Source organism: Coturnix japonica, chromosome 2 (genome assembly GCF_054131305.1).
Source record: "Coturnix japonica strain WE chromosome 2, WE-NBRP24, whole genome shotgun sequence".
NCBI lineage: Eukaryota > Metazoa > Chordata > Aves > Galliformes > Phasianidae > Coturnix > Coturnix japonica.
Window position 1 is genome coordinate 36,921,891 of NC_140664.1, and position 15,558 is coordinate 36,937,448.

Here is a 15,558-nt window from a genome sequence, read left to right on the forward strand (position 1 = left end):
TTTGCACCACCACCTGCTTCATTCAATAGCTTGCTGATGAGTACCTTTAGTGAAAGCAGGACCAGCTGAAGGCTCATCTTAGAGATGATATCCTTCAGCTCATTGCTCTCCCTTTTCATGACTTCAGGACCACAAAGCTGACACAGTGAACAGGCACCTACTCTGAAACATCCCACTACAGTGGTATCATCTGTGCCCCACCCCACCCCCCTCTCCCACCCTGGCCCTTTTCTTTTAGCTGTTACTTTTTTAGCAATCCTCAAAAGAGCAGACCTAGTATCCCAAAAGCTAGAGCTCCTTGCACAGTAAGCAGATATACAGCAACTTTCTTCTTACCATAGTCTATCATTATTAAGCTAACTACTAAGAAATAAGATATACTCCAGAACACTGAGGGCTGAGAAGTATGTAGAAGGAGTCATTATATTTAAATCTGAAATGATCATCTCCGCCAGCAATCCATACCAACTATGTGGCAGCCAGAAATTTTAATTACTATTGTATCAAGAATAACTGAACTGTCAGAGAAACTGAGGAATTGATTATAGGAAAATTATATAAGCAAGAGAAAATTAACAAAGTGTGAGATGAAATGCTCCTTCATGTCATTAGATACATGTGTTTATACTAAAAAATATTCGGTTCCAAGCAGATTGAGTTTATGCAAAATGTAGAATATTAATGCTTCAAAGTAAAATTGGTTCTGTATCCGTATTTGATTTAAAAGACACAAATATGAAAACTTTTTAATCTGTACTCCAAAGGGGAAAAAAAATTCAGGTTTTGTTTTGTTTTGTTTTGTTTTGTTTCTTTTTAATACACAATCATGACAGAATAAAATGATAAAAGGAATTAAAGTATTTCATTTACAGTATTTGGATAATCCATCAATGATAATATTTTAATTACTACAAGATCTTTGATCGTTACTATAGAGATATGAGTGGATTAGATAAGTGAGTTAGAGAATAGGACAAATTATTTCCAAATACCGTGACTTGACCTGGACCAAAGTTACAGTCTATAAGTAATTATCCATATCTAATTCATAGGAACTTTAAAGTATTGTTAGATGGAATTATTTTATTTTTACAATTCTAATAAAAATTAGCTTAGCTTTAACCACTTAAATATTAAAATGAGGTCAAACAAGAGGAAAGTGTTTTGTAGCTTTCAACTTAGATCATTTTGAAATGTACTTCCACTTTTTTTTAAAGTCATCTTTAACCAAAACAGCAGAAATTTAATGTAAAGCTTTTCATGCATATCAGAAGACTAGCTGTTTGATTTAGTCATTAAATAAAGAATAAAAGTCAAATAGCTTGGTAATCTCCATTCTCTTCCTGGTATGGCAAACAATTATTTAGTTGTTTGTTATATCTCATATAGACATTTTTCATATGTTGGCTGCTAAAATGAAAAGAAGGTCAAATGCTCCTATGAACTCAGCACTATAACACTGAGGAATTATTCTCAGATGAACAGTGTTTTGAAAGTAGAAACTCTCCCAAACTCATTACATAAAGTTTGACTGCTAATACATTGATATACTTTGTTGAATAAAGCACAATTCACTAGGCACTTCAGATCTTTTGACAAGAGGTGTTTCATACCAAAAAAAACCCACTTCATTTTATTGTACTGGAGAAAGATTTACGCTCAAAGGTTGATCTTAATTTCCATGCAAACCCTCAATGGCAAAAACAGACCTGACTCCAGCAGTCAAACCTATTGTGATACAAACCTCTCAGGAAGGCACTTTTCTGGCTGTGAACACAAGTTAAAAGTGAGAGGAGATACAGCAAGATCTAAAGAACCTGGCTGAGGATAGTAAGACTGAGGAAAGAAATGTAATGAGTTTACAGCTATAAGCATGACCAGAAGAAAGAGACAGAGTAAGTATTCTAGTCTGCTAACAATTACTATGTGCATCCATAAGAAAAACAAGTGTAAATGACTTTTCACCTTTGTGCTTTCACAATCCTGAAATGTATTTACCTGTGTTGTGGTTTAACCTGGCATGAAGCTCAGCATCACATAGACTTTTGCTCACTTTCCCACAGTGGGAATGGAGAGAGAACTGGAAAGAAGGTAAAATGAGTGGGTTGAGATACAGACACTTTGAAAGGACACTAATAATAATATTATATAAAATAAGTGACATATGAAGTGATTGCTCACCAACCAATTACTAGCCAGTCCCTGAGCAGTTGCTGCTCCCGCAGCCAACTCACTCCTCACTTGGATTTATTGCTCTGCATGGCCTCCCGTGGTATGGGATATCCCTCTGGACAGCCCTCCTGGATCTGTCTTGTCCCAGCTCTTTGCTTGCAGGACAATATGAGAAGCTGTCAAGTCTTCGACTTAGTGTAAACACTGATCAGCAAAAGCTAAAACATCTATTTGTTATTAGCATTATTCTCATCTTAAATCTAAAACGACACAATACCTGTTACAATTAATTTTACCCCAGATGAAAACTGTTTTGGCTGTTGACTAGTCACATGGTACACAACCTGATAGTCTTATTATACACTAAACTTCAACTTCTTCAGTCATCTGGTGCTGATAAAGGCTGTACATTTTCCTTTCCCTGTAGAATACTACAAATTCTTCAGCATATGTTAACAAAATAAAGTTGCATTAATAATACTATTTTAGTGTGGTAGAATTCATACAGACTTCATATAATAACCTGAAGAGATCAAAGATTCACAAGAGGCTTTGTCTTTTCTAACAAGAAGGTGTTTCCTGATGATAAGTCAACGTTAAAACCTTTCAATGGGATTTTCCTAACTCTAGAGCCTGCAGACAAGAAAGTAGCTATACAAAGAGGGTTTTACTCCTTCTGGGAGTGAGATCATGCTAGTTCACTGCCTTCTTAGACTGCCTTCAGAGACTGCCTTATTCCTCTCAGCATTCTGCTATATTTCCACTACAGCAAAAACTGATGTGGAAGAGCTCGTGGGAGACATTGCAGTCTGTTTCTCTCTAGATAAGACATCAGCCAGCTTAAATAATGCTCACGACTATTCCTGCAGTGACTATTTATTTGATAATACAGCTTGATTTACACTATCAAATACTTTAAAAATAATCTAAAGCTGTTGTGCTACATTTCTCATGTTTGTCAAATTCACCAAAAGTTTTGTTAGTTGAGTTGATCTATACTGCCTTAAGTCAGCCCAAGCCTTAAGGAAAACTGATTTGTAAGAAAATATCACTTGTAAGAATGTGGTGCTCAAATAGTATGCTCATATACTGTTCAAAATAAGATAGGTAGGATGGAGATGAGTCTTTTTCTGGGTTTAGTTACAGTTTCACGTTTCAAAGCTGAATTTTATGTTCACATTGCCACAATCTAAAGTATATTGCAAAAGAAATAACTATATTTTTCTAAGGAGAAGATTTCAGCTATTGTAGGAATTCTTCCATCTAGTACAGGGTCATTTCTCTACAGGGAACAGGGACATTCACAACTAGATCAGGCTGCTCAGAGCCTGGTCCAGCCTTGCCATGAATGTTTCCAGGGGCAGAGTATCCACCACAACAGTCTGCAACCTGTTCCAGTACCTCACTACCTTCACTTTAAAAGACTTTTTCCTTATAACAAACCTAAATCTCTACTCTATAAGTTTGAAATCATTTCCCTTTGTCTCATCACCACAGACTCTGTGAAAGAGTCTGTCCTCTGTACATGTGAGACTGCCTGTCTCTTTAGTCACAGGTAAAGTTTTCCATGAAGTATAAAAAAATAAAAATAAAACCTTATCCATAAGAAACTTGTGAAACACTCATTCATTGTTGTCTGTGCAACAAAGTACCATAAGTTAATGCTAGCATATGTTAATTGAATTAGATGGAAATGGCATCTTTAGATAATCTGTCAATTAATCTGAGAAAATAATTTTTTAGTTTATTTCTTGACCACTCTTCTCAGCCAGCTTCTGATTCCATTCCCCTTCTGCAGTAGTTTCTAGAGAATTTGATCATTATGAGAGTTTTCATCTGCTGGTTATTTGACTGAGACACAACTGACCTGCAGAAACCACCAGAAGTTTTCACTGCTTTCTGTTCTGACTAGGAGAAGCTGGGAGCCATTTCATTATTGATGAACACCAAGTTTTTGTGGTTGGATTCTCACAAAGTCCTTTAAATCCAATTAAAAAGATTTCAGTAGAAACACAATGTACCCAAACACGAAACAAAATTCAATAGTGTAAGACACACACAAACAAAGCTATTTTTGATGTATCACTGGCCTTATTTGGCTTACCACAGAAAGGAAGTTTTAAACATACAGCTCTTTCCACTAAAGTTTCAGAAATTGTCACCTGGTATTTGGAGAGTTAGAATAGTTAGAACTGCAAGCAATTGACCACAGGACCAAACAGTGAGGTAAGAAATCAGATCATGATGTACACCTAGCAGAAGTACATGCTTGAGTCATAGATGTTAGAAAAACATGGAGCACATTTCTCTGACCAGCACACACAGCAACTGACACACTGCAGCTTCTGGGACATGATTAAGTTCAAAATCTCCCTGAGAAATTTTTTTTTTTTTTTTGTAACAACAATAACAAAAAAGGATCTGAGAAACTACAGACTCATAGTTAAAGCAAATGTGTCAGAAAAACTTACTTCATTTGTTTTATATCTTCAGGCCATTCTAAGTGCTTGAAAAAAATGTCGAAAAGGTCTTCATGCCCACTTTGCTAAAAGAGAGTAGAATCCATTCTAATACCCAGGTCAGGCTGCAGAACCCAGATTCAATTTCACTGATAATGTTGTAGCAGCAGAGTCTATATCCCTGAGGATTTTTTTCTCTTTTCTTACAGCTTTATGACTCACCACCTTCCTTGATCCATTCCCTCTCTGGAAAGGTTTGCAGCTGCAGGGCAATGACTGCAGCTGACCTTGGCTTACCTTCTGTCTGGACCACTGTCTTCCTAATCCTAACATTACTGTTATTTAATTTCACAGTTCTAGTTCAGATCTACGTTACATATAGCTACAGTCACTGAAAAAACAGCAACAGCAACAAAAACACCAAACAACCCAAAACATTAGTATCTATGTATTAGAGATAATTTAAGACAAAAAGAGGATTTTACAGCTTTACATCAGCCAGCCAATTCACAGAACATTTCACATGGCAAATGATTTAACAGTTCCTCTGCTCAGAGCTTTGATCTCTGTAGCTGCACTTAAAATCACACAGTCAGACGATAGGCATCTAACCCAAATGTTGTGTGTTTCTCTTTGAAGTACTTCACTGTTGTATTTCTTTGACTGTTACTGCATCAGTACCACTGACAGGTTTAATGAATCATCTAAGGAGAAATATCTTGTTTGCTCACCCTCTATCCACATGCAACTTGGCTTGTATGTGATCACTGCCTTAGCAAGTTTTCTATCATGCACTTGCCAAAAGTTTATTTTGTCAGTATTCCAAATAGTAATACTCACCTTTGTTTACCAAATAAAGAGGCTCACAAAGTATCTGTTGTTTCATACACCTCCCTGGAACATGCTTCAATTCTTAAATTGATAAATTATTTACTGTTAATTGCAAAACAGTTAGGAAGGAAAATAGGAAAGGCTTGATATTCACTCATGTAAAGATGCCTCTCTTTATGTAAAAACAATATATTGAAAGACATTTCCTGCATCCATTAGTAACAGTAATGTCATGGACTTACTTCACTGCAAGTTTCAGCTATAGAGTACACCTTTGCAGAAGACTTAACTTATAGCCAGGTGTGTAAATGAACTTCTGAACTTATCTCAGAAGGTCTTTAAGTCTCTATTAGGTAATCCAGAAAGAGTCATGAGTTATAGTTCACTCTTCACTTTAATGGGGTCTTAACCTTTCTTTTGCAGTGGGGATGCCAAGTATTTAATTGATAGCTTGGTAGTTCTTTGGGGCTATGTTTTTATGGTCATCTACACATACCCTTTTGCTGAACTGGCTGCCACAAATTACCATATTGTAAGGACAAACAAAACAGTGAGAAATCACTGGATTTCTGGTTTGTCCACAGCACCTGAATACTGTAGTCATGAAGGTCTGAATGTGACAAGTGACAATTGTGATTTTTACATTCTTAGGGTACCTTTTTTCATACCTAAAGGTTCTTTCACTTTTAAGAGTCAGATCAAGAATGATAGCACAAATTTGATATCCTATAATTATTATTATTATTAATTAATTACATTGTTACTGAGAATCTATAAAAATATTCAGTTTCCTGAACTCCTCAGGGTAAGCAAGACAGTTGATGACTCCAATAAATTAAAATCATGAAGGCAAGATATTAATCATAAAAATGAATTTTTTATAAGTACCCTTAGAAAATTTAGAAAAACTGATATACTCTTAGAAAACTCAAATTCACATCCCATTTTACAAATTTGGCTGAAGTTTTTTGTTTTTTGTTTGTTTGTTTTGTTTTTTTTTTTAAAAAGAGCAAGAAGAAATGAATAAAAAAGATGAGTCCAATACACAACTGGAAGTTTGACCTCCTAAGAGGAAATACAAATAAAGAAACCCAAAACTTGATCAATAGCACTATCTGCATTCTGTTTTAACTACATATTGTGTGTTTAATCAGATAAATTTGACAATTATGGTCATTCATGCTGGGCAGAATTAGGGTCTAGATACTGCAAGCAAAATGCTGCAAAGATGAAGTTATTCATTTTCACCTTGAACAACTTTGTTCAGACAATCCATAACTTCTTGACAGAAACATCAAGAAGAAGAAATGCTGTTACATGGATCAACTGAAGCTGTATTCAGTGTAAGGCATGAGAATGGTGGAAGAAAGCATTCCATGATTATTCTCTATTTTTCTAAACTTTTTTTTTCCTCCACCTATCATGACACCTCTACTTCAAGACTGAAGTTCAACATCCTCACAGCATCCAAAGAGCAGGTGCAATAAAGATTCACAAGGCCTCCACTAGCATGTGTGGTCTGTTCTGATCAGATAAAAATGTACAAGATCTGTTCTACTTATTTGCTGACTAATTTAAAATGATAATTAAAAAAAAAAATTAAAAATCTTCCTACAATGATTTAATGTGATTTCTAAATGAAGAAGAAGAAAATTTAAGTATGCGAGTTATGCAAAATAAATTATAGAAAGAGAAAAGCAATTGTCTCTACTTTCTTCTTTCTACTTGCCAAAATTCTTCCAGATACTCCTGTTTAATTTCAGAGGGAAACTAGTAAAAGATAGTAACTGAAATGAGATCATAACTGGTATGAATGTTTCAGAATTATTCTACCTAGAATTATTCTACCTTTTACTAAGTTTTTTTTGCAGAAAAAGCCTTAAAGACTGTAATGCAATCAAATTCAGACTGCAAAGTAGCACTGCTCTCTGCTGGTTGTTATAAAACTAAATTGCTTCTTGGTAGTTGCATAAAATCTCCTCAATGCATTTTCTCACTTCATCTTTGAATTATGCTTTTATTGAAATTAGGAGAGATAAATACATGTTTAGTTAGCTGTAAAGCTAAAATATAGCTGCTCATTTTCCTGGTAAATGAGCAATTCTCACATAAGGCTTTCACAGCAAGACATTGTGTTTGCAGAATTTTATATCAAAAGATCCACCAGCCTTTGCCCTTTCTGGCATAACTTGTACCTGTATTCTCATCTCTAGTATCTTGCCTAATTCTTCTGCATCTTTCTTTAACCTGGTCTTCACTTTTTTCAGAATTTAATTACTTGCTGATTGTGCAGCCTTATTTTAATTGGGAAAGCTGAGATGGAAGGAGCTTAGCTGAAGACTGCATTGACATATAGCTTTAATCAGATGCATCTCCACACAAAGAAATTTCCCAAGCTCCCTCTGCTCCTTAGGAAAGAAAAAACAGCCTCTCTTGCTGTGAGAAGCATGCATCAGGCTCCAACTTTTCCAATTACAGATCCTCCTGACAAATGAGAATCTCCTCTGTATTCATGCAATAACAGGAGATGACGGTCCTTGTCAGTCATTTGCTTCCCCTTTCCCTGCCTCTTTCAACAGACATCAGGGAGCTGTGAGATCAATAACCACTGCAGAAACATCAACCTTAGGCATGTGAGGGTGATGACTTAGGTTCCTGAGATGTGAAATTTGAAGAGATAACAAGGGGAGGGTTTCCTGAATTTCATATTTATCATTACATACTTTTAGTACTTTTAGGCTCTGTAAACAGAACTGGTAACATATTTATATACTGATTTGATTTTCTTCCATTGATTTTTTTTATTTATTTATTTTTGTTTTGTTCTCTTCTGGAAATAAATCACATCTTATTTTCTTGAAATATATGCAGTAGAATGAATCATGAGAGTTGGTCAGGCTTGGATGCTTTCCAAATCTAAACAAAGACGACTTTGAAACTGCAATGTGTAAAAAAGAACAGAAACTAACCTACCATAGCAAGCAACAAATGACAGAAGCCTAAAATCCAATTGCTACTAGTTCTGAATGCATGGTCTAGGTTTAATATGACCACTGATGCTGCACTAACTTTACAGCTTCCAGCTCTGGAAAAAAAAAATCTAATGCAGAATGTAATATTATCTTTATATTAACATATTACTATTTGGGACAGGGTTAAAATAAAGATGGTGTTTATCCACTCCAAGGAAAGGAAATTATAGTTTTGATTTCTGACAAGAGGGGACAAGAATCCCAAAACTAACAGCAATTTCTTATTTTTGCATTGTTTCAATATCACAAAAATAAACTGAGAAAAATTAATTAATTCTGAGACCCGAGGAAATACATGGACTGGCTTTGAAAAAATCCTTTCTCAGATATTATTTATTGCCAAAATTACAAACAGCAACTGACAATGGCTTTAACACAGACACACTGAGAAACACGATGCTTCTTGTAACGAACATGACAGCTTACTGCCCCTGTAAGGTTACCGCACCATTTTGTGTCTTTAACTCTGTCTTCTGTTCTTTGGTTAAAATCTGTCTGTAGGCTCTTTAATTTCAGAGATAAAAATTAGTATTAAACATTTTATTTTATTTTATTTTATTTTATTTTATTTTATTTTATTTATTTTATTTTTTTAAATCCCCAAGGCTTCTTTTAATCAAAGAGAATTCATGCTCATGAGAAACAACAAACAAATAACCCCAATTTGCATATACATATCCTATTCTCAGATTTATCTTTCTACATTACATTAGGCAATAAACAACCGTTTAATGGTTTTAACCAGTCTCTGACAAAACAGAGACTCATTTGGACATGTATTCAATGTACAGTTTATTTTCATTTTAATTAATTAATAACCACTTAAAAGAACATTTTCTTGCATCTAAAAGAAGAAAAAGTTTTGGCATGCCAAATGTTTATTCCAGTGCTCAGGAAATCAGCTACTTTTCTTCAGATAATTTAGAAGAATGGAGTCCCGAATCCTTTCTATGTTAAAAAAAAATAAAGAAAGAAAATAGTAGGAAAAGGCTCTTAGCACAACCTTAAGCAGAAGTTCAGTTTTCATTGTAATTTCCCACATTTCCTTCCTCTTCATTTTCTCACCCACCTGTTTTTCATTTTTCTTTTCCCTCCAGATCAATTCAACTGTTAACCTGCCTCAGAAGAAAAAATCTTGCACAAAAATATGCTTTTCCTTCAGAGATCAAAGCTGTTTTAAAGCTTTTTTCAATTTATATTTTCATTTTTATTTCCTTCCTAGGCTTCTATTATATCTCAGAAGCATCAAACTCATTAAGAACAACAACAAGAACAAAGAGAGAAAAAAAAGAAAGGCTTCATAAATGAAAAAGTAGCTTTAATATCTAATAGCAATTAGTGATACCAAAAATATTCAAGTAAAAAATAGTACCTGAAGAGCTGATTATTCCTAGAAGCCAATTTTTAGTGCCTCACTTTGTCAGAATGAAAAGTTACAGGGTGGATTCTATCTCTTATGGGAAAATGGGGGGAGGGAACTCATAGTGTAGGAAACAGTTCAAACTGAGCAAGAACACAATCTTAGTAAAGCAATTCTAATTAAATGTTTATAGAAATGGAAAATGTTTAACCATGGATTTGTCTACTTATTATGTATGATAAAAAAGAGCACCACATAAATAGTAGGCCATTAACTAGTGCAGAACAGCATGCCATAAATGTCACATTAGTCCTGAAAAGAATGTATGAAGCATATAAACAAAAGCATAATCACCTTACTTGCCTTTTCTGTTCAGTTTGTTTGACTAATAGCTTCAGCACGTTGAAATTAATAAAATGATTACAATCTTCATTTCACAAGAAGAATAGGTTAATTTCCTTTCCCATCTCCATTAAAACTGTAGTCATGAGAGCAAATCAATTCTGAACCATTTTCAGTTTGCCTTATTCTCTCTCCAAAGATTAGGTCTCCTGAATTTTAAAGCCCTAGAGTATCTCTGAAAGACAACAGTTTTCTGGACAGCCTTTAAAATAATCGCTACTTTTGCTACTTGTCCCTTCTAATATTTGTGTCTGGCTGTGGGAACTTGGTAGCTGTCAGTCAGCTCTACAATCTTATCTCATTGGAAAAGACAGTAAGAACTGCCAGCTTGCCAGCACCCAGCAAAGACCACAACAAACATCACTGCCTGAGCATGCCCTGAATGCCAGGATTGGGAACCATTACAGGTGAGAAAGCCACCAGACAAACATCCCATTATATTTTGTTGCTGTGTGACAGAAGGCAGCAGAGGGACAGTCTGACAAATTGGAGTCTGACACAGAAGTACATATGAAGCAAAGTTGTGTCAATTAATTCCTCCTTGCAGAAAAAAAAGGGGCACCCATTGGCACTAACAGACACTTGCTGAACATTTATGGAGTACAGTGGATGTGAGCACTGTGGGACTGGTGGGAGGTTACAACAGCAGCATGAAAGACAAGCCACATTCTGAATGGTCACACACAGGTGTCACACCACCTGTGAAGTGAAGAGTATTTGGCAGATTAAGACCGGGGAAGTATGTATGGAGCTGAATATTGGCTTGAATGGATACGAAATGATGGCAACAACCATGGACTACAGCAAAGTTTGAGCCAGGGGGTCCCAAGAATGCTAGTACAGGAAAAGAAAGAACACTAGATGCAAGCTTTTTCAGGACCTATCAAACCAATACAAGGTTGAAGGTGACAGTTTTCTGAATTGCATTATTACTAGTGACAAGAAGCGGTGTCACCACTACAAGCTGGATTAAAAATGGCACTCCATGGAGAGACAATGTGAAGAAAAGTTCAAGATGCAGCCCTCATTGGGTAAAGTGATGAGCACTGTCTTTTGGGATATGATTCTGGATTTCCTGGGACCTGAACAAGATGACAATCAGGCTGATGGCTCAATCTTCCAAAGTCAGGCCAGAAAAGAAGACAACCTTTCACTTGCAACACAATAACACCAGGTCCCATACTAGCTTGAAGACTGTAGAACACATAACCAACCTTGGCTGAACTGTCCTACAACAGCTACCATATAGTCTGAATTTGGCACTGACATCCATATGTTCTGGACAACAAAAGATGAACTGTGTGGGCAACCAAGTAATGACATCATCATAGTAGCTGTGAACCAGTGGACCATCCCTACTGGTGCAGATTTTTACAAGTGCAGCATTCAGACTCTCTTTCATCACTAGTGAAAATGCATAGCTAATGATGGCAGCAATGTTGAACAGTGATATTATTACTATTATCATTGCAGCTGAGAGTTTTGTGCTATTTTTGCTTTTTGTATCTGTTGTAGTTTGCACAGAAATAAATAGAAGGCATTACTTTTGGAGCAACCTATGTCTAGTATGACCTTCTGCGCAGTGTAGAGAAAGAATTTGTTTATGCAGGCTATATCCTTAATTTTGAATCATTTTCTGTTACAAAACAATAGTTTATGGCAATGGAGTAGCCCAAGCAACTCAAGATCCTGTGTTTTTCCTTTTTTGAGCTTATGACAGCTGAATTTAGAACTGCTGATTTTACATAGCTGTACACCCTACAGCAATCACTGATGTAAAGCCACTGTAAAGTATTGATTCAGACTGAGTATCCAGTCTCAAAAAAATAACCCCGAACAAAACTACCTTGACTGTAATTTTGCTTGGATAACGACTGGCTAGAATATGACTTAAAATGAGATGCTCTCACTGAGTCCTTTTTCCTCCACGAAGGACTGAAAATTAGAAAACAACTCACAAATTGTTGTGCATACTGAAATTTTCCTAGGGTACATATTTGAAATTTTGTTATTTGTGATATATTTATCTTGATTTTTGATCCAAATAGAGGGAAATTCTGACTGTAAGCAAACACCAAAATACCACTGCTTTTTAGATGGTTTCTGGGTGACCTTTAATTCAAACATAGTACCCTCTTACCTACTTACATTTGATTTAGTCCCGTTTCTAGTTACTTGCATCTTAATGAGATGTGCTTTAGTCTTGAAACAAACGTGCAACTTATTTTTATATACTGAATGTCCTTCTGTCACTGTAGAAACCAGATGTTTGGTAATTAAACTTGCACTGTCAATGGTTGTGTACTGTCATGTAAAAGACTACTCTTTACAAGTTCCTATCCAGCCAAATAGCATGAGTTCTTGACTACTGAAAAACTATACATTAATTGAGAAAATAGCCTGTCTTGAAAATTAACTTTAAAAAGTAATCACATTCTAGAGCATTTTACATAATATTAGCAAAGTAACATTGCCAGATTTTGTGGAAATTCTGCACGTCAGAACCTACCACTACCTTCCTTCTTCCCATTTTATTTGTAACTTATTTTCCACTCCCAGAAAAATGAATGTGAACAATAAGCAATGAAACTTAAAAGTCTCCTGTGGGGAGGAAGATCATCATCAGTTTCAGCCTAACCAGTGTAGGCCTGATACAGTGTTCAAAATGTATTTTTTTACTTTGGTGTATGTAGAACAAAAACTCCATGATGATTATCCCTTGTGAATTTTCCTTTTCACTTCCAATGACTAATCTTTCATGTATTTTAGGGTATGAGATTTCTAAGGGCTCATAAGTCGGTCACTAAAATCAGTAAAGGCTGCTGGGAGACTGGCACAGAGGTGAGACCTGACATGAAACGTGGAGAAGTGGAAAAAAAGACTGCAGTGGTGAATGAACAAGTAGGTCTCCATGGAGAGAATACAACCAGCACATTTATCCTGAGGATGGTGTGGAAAAAGGCCTGAATAGGAAATAGAAAAGGAGTATTTCTAGTCATACAGTTTTTGGTATCTAAAAAGCATAACTAATATAACAATATGAGAACCTGGAAACTGGATTTACTTGTCTCAACAGGGAAAAAAAGTATCCAGTTTTAGAAAGCCACCTATAAATAACAGCAGTGATACAGACCCACACCTCAAAATGATAATTACAGATTGCTCAATGTAGTGAGATATTAAAACAAGATTTGATTATATTGTTTTCTCTTGAAAACAAGCAATATCAAATGCAGCTTCGGCTTTTCACTGATCACTGAAATTCTGATCAATATTTCTGCTCTGACACCATTCATAAAAATAGTTGTTTCTTATGCCTTACTTCAGCCATACAATCACAACTTTCATGGTCACCCAAAGGAGCTACCAACTTCCTGATAGGGAAAAATTTTTCCGGGTTTGGATTTTATGCTTTAAGTCATTCCTAAAGGTACACAAAGCAATGGAATCACTGTCCAATAAAAATATCTGATTTCAGACCTTTATGGCTAGTTTAGTTTGTTGTGGAGGGAAAACAGTTCTTCTGTTTCCACACATGACATGAAACTTGTGCAGCAAGAAAACTTGCTACTGATGAAATGAGATTTACATTGTCTTGTAACCTGTAATTACAAAAAGAGTTGCATTTACACCGTGACCTATTTGTTTGTTTCCAAATAGTAGAATGAGCATTTTTTGAAAGAAAACACCTTCTTGGTAAGTTTATGACGTGTTTTAGCCTTTCTCCAGCCTCACATCCACTGCCTTTCTTTCTTCTCTTTCCATCAGAGATATTTATTATTTTTATTATTAAATTATTATTATTATATTATTATTTATTATTTTTGGATTTCGAAAAATTTTAGAAGTAATGGATGGTATGAACAGGAAGATGATAAATACTCTATGAAATCCCAGAAGAGCTAAAGATGGTCTATTGAACATAAAATCAGAATTTTGGGAAGATATGTCTGGAGATAAAATTTCTGCCTGTTTTCTGTTTGTTTTCTTTCTTTTCATATATGTTGCCTTTGACTCAAAAATACATTTCTGAGACAGTTCCATTATTGCTTCAGCAGGCAACCACTGTTTTGTGTAACATTTGGCTAGGAATAGAAGGCATGCAACATAACTTGGAATTTAGCCTCACTGTTAACTTCTTAAGTATTACACCTTGAAGCGCTATTTATTAGAAAAGTAATAGGACTGATTAAGGAATTATTCCTTTTAATACATAGGTGTTAGATTTTGCACAAAGAGCATCAGAAAGTATGAATCCAAGCATGCACATTCAGACTGAAAAAACTCTTTGAATTTCTCCAAGGGAATCCATATTTCACATGCCTCTGAAGCCTACAATTCCTTTAACTGTAGCCACAAGTTTATTAGTTAACAATAGAGCTTTGTGGAATTCACTACACAAGGACATTTTTCTATGACATAAGTACATAGTTTCTAACCTGAAAGCAAACTTGCTTTCCCCAACATTATCTCTAGGTTTAGTAAATGACTGTACTTTGTTCAAAATGCTCTCCTTTCAAGAAGACATTTTTTAGACAGTATTCTGTTCAGTACAATTGCCACATTGTACATGACAACGCTGAACCACACACATAGCCATCTATACTTGTGACACCCTGAAAATGTTATAAGTCTATATCACTAGACACTTCTGAAATTTGAAATAAATACAAGCCATTCCCCAGAGCTACCTTCAAAACAGCGTAAAGTCTGAAAGTGGGCACAAAGGAAAACTGAGAATTGTGCTTTTCCAGTGAATACAGTAGAGGTCAGAACCTGACTAGTGACCTTAGTAAAGTTTAGAAGTCATAAAAAAGTAATTTCTGAACATAAAGTGAACTTGAACTCTTCACAAAGAAGCCTAATAGAAGGGGATGTAATATGAGAAAATAGCAAATCAGGACAGAAAGCAAATCAATGATTCTCATCTACTCAATAAAGTATAAAGAAAGGAAAGCTCTAGCTGCTGCCGTTTAATGCTATGTGCAGTAAAGAACAGCAATTATAGTGTCCTCCTACCCACTCAATCACATAGATCTTACTGTAGGAAAGTAATTTATTCTCCATCCTACTACCACCATACAGTCAACGTTGGAAAAAAGGCTCACTATTTTCAACAGAAACTATACATAACATTTAAACAACTGAACAAAACAATCACTTTTACTCCAAGAACAGAAATGAAAAATGAGAGTTCCAGACAAAAAAGTTTACAGGCACTTGTAGATAGTGCTGTAGGACAGCAGTATGCTAATAACAATGTATTAGAAAGTTTACTTTTAGGTACTTTCCATTTGTAGTA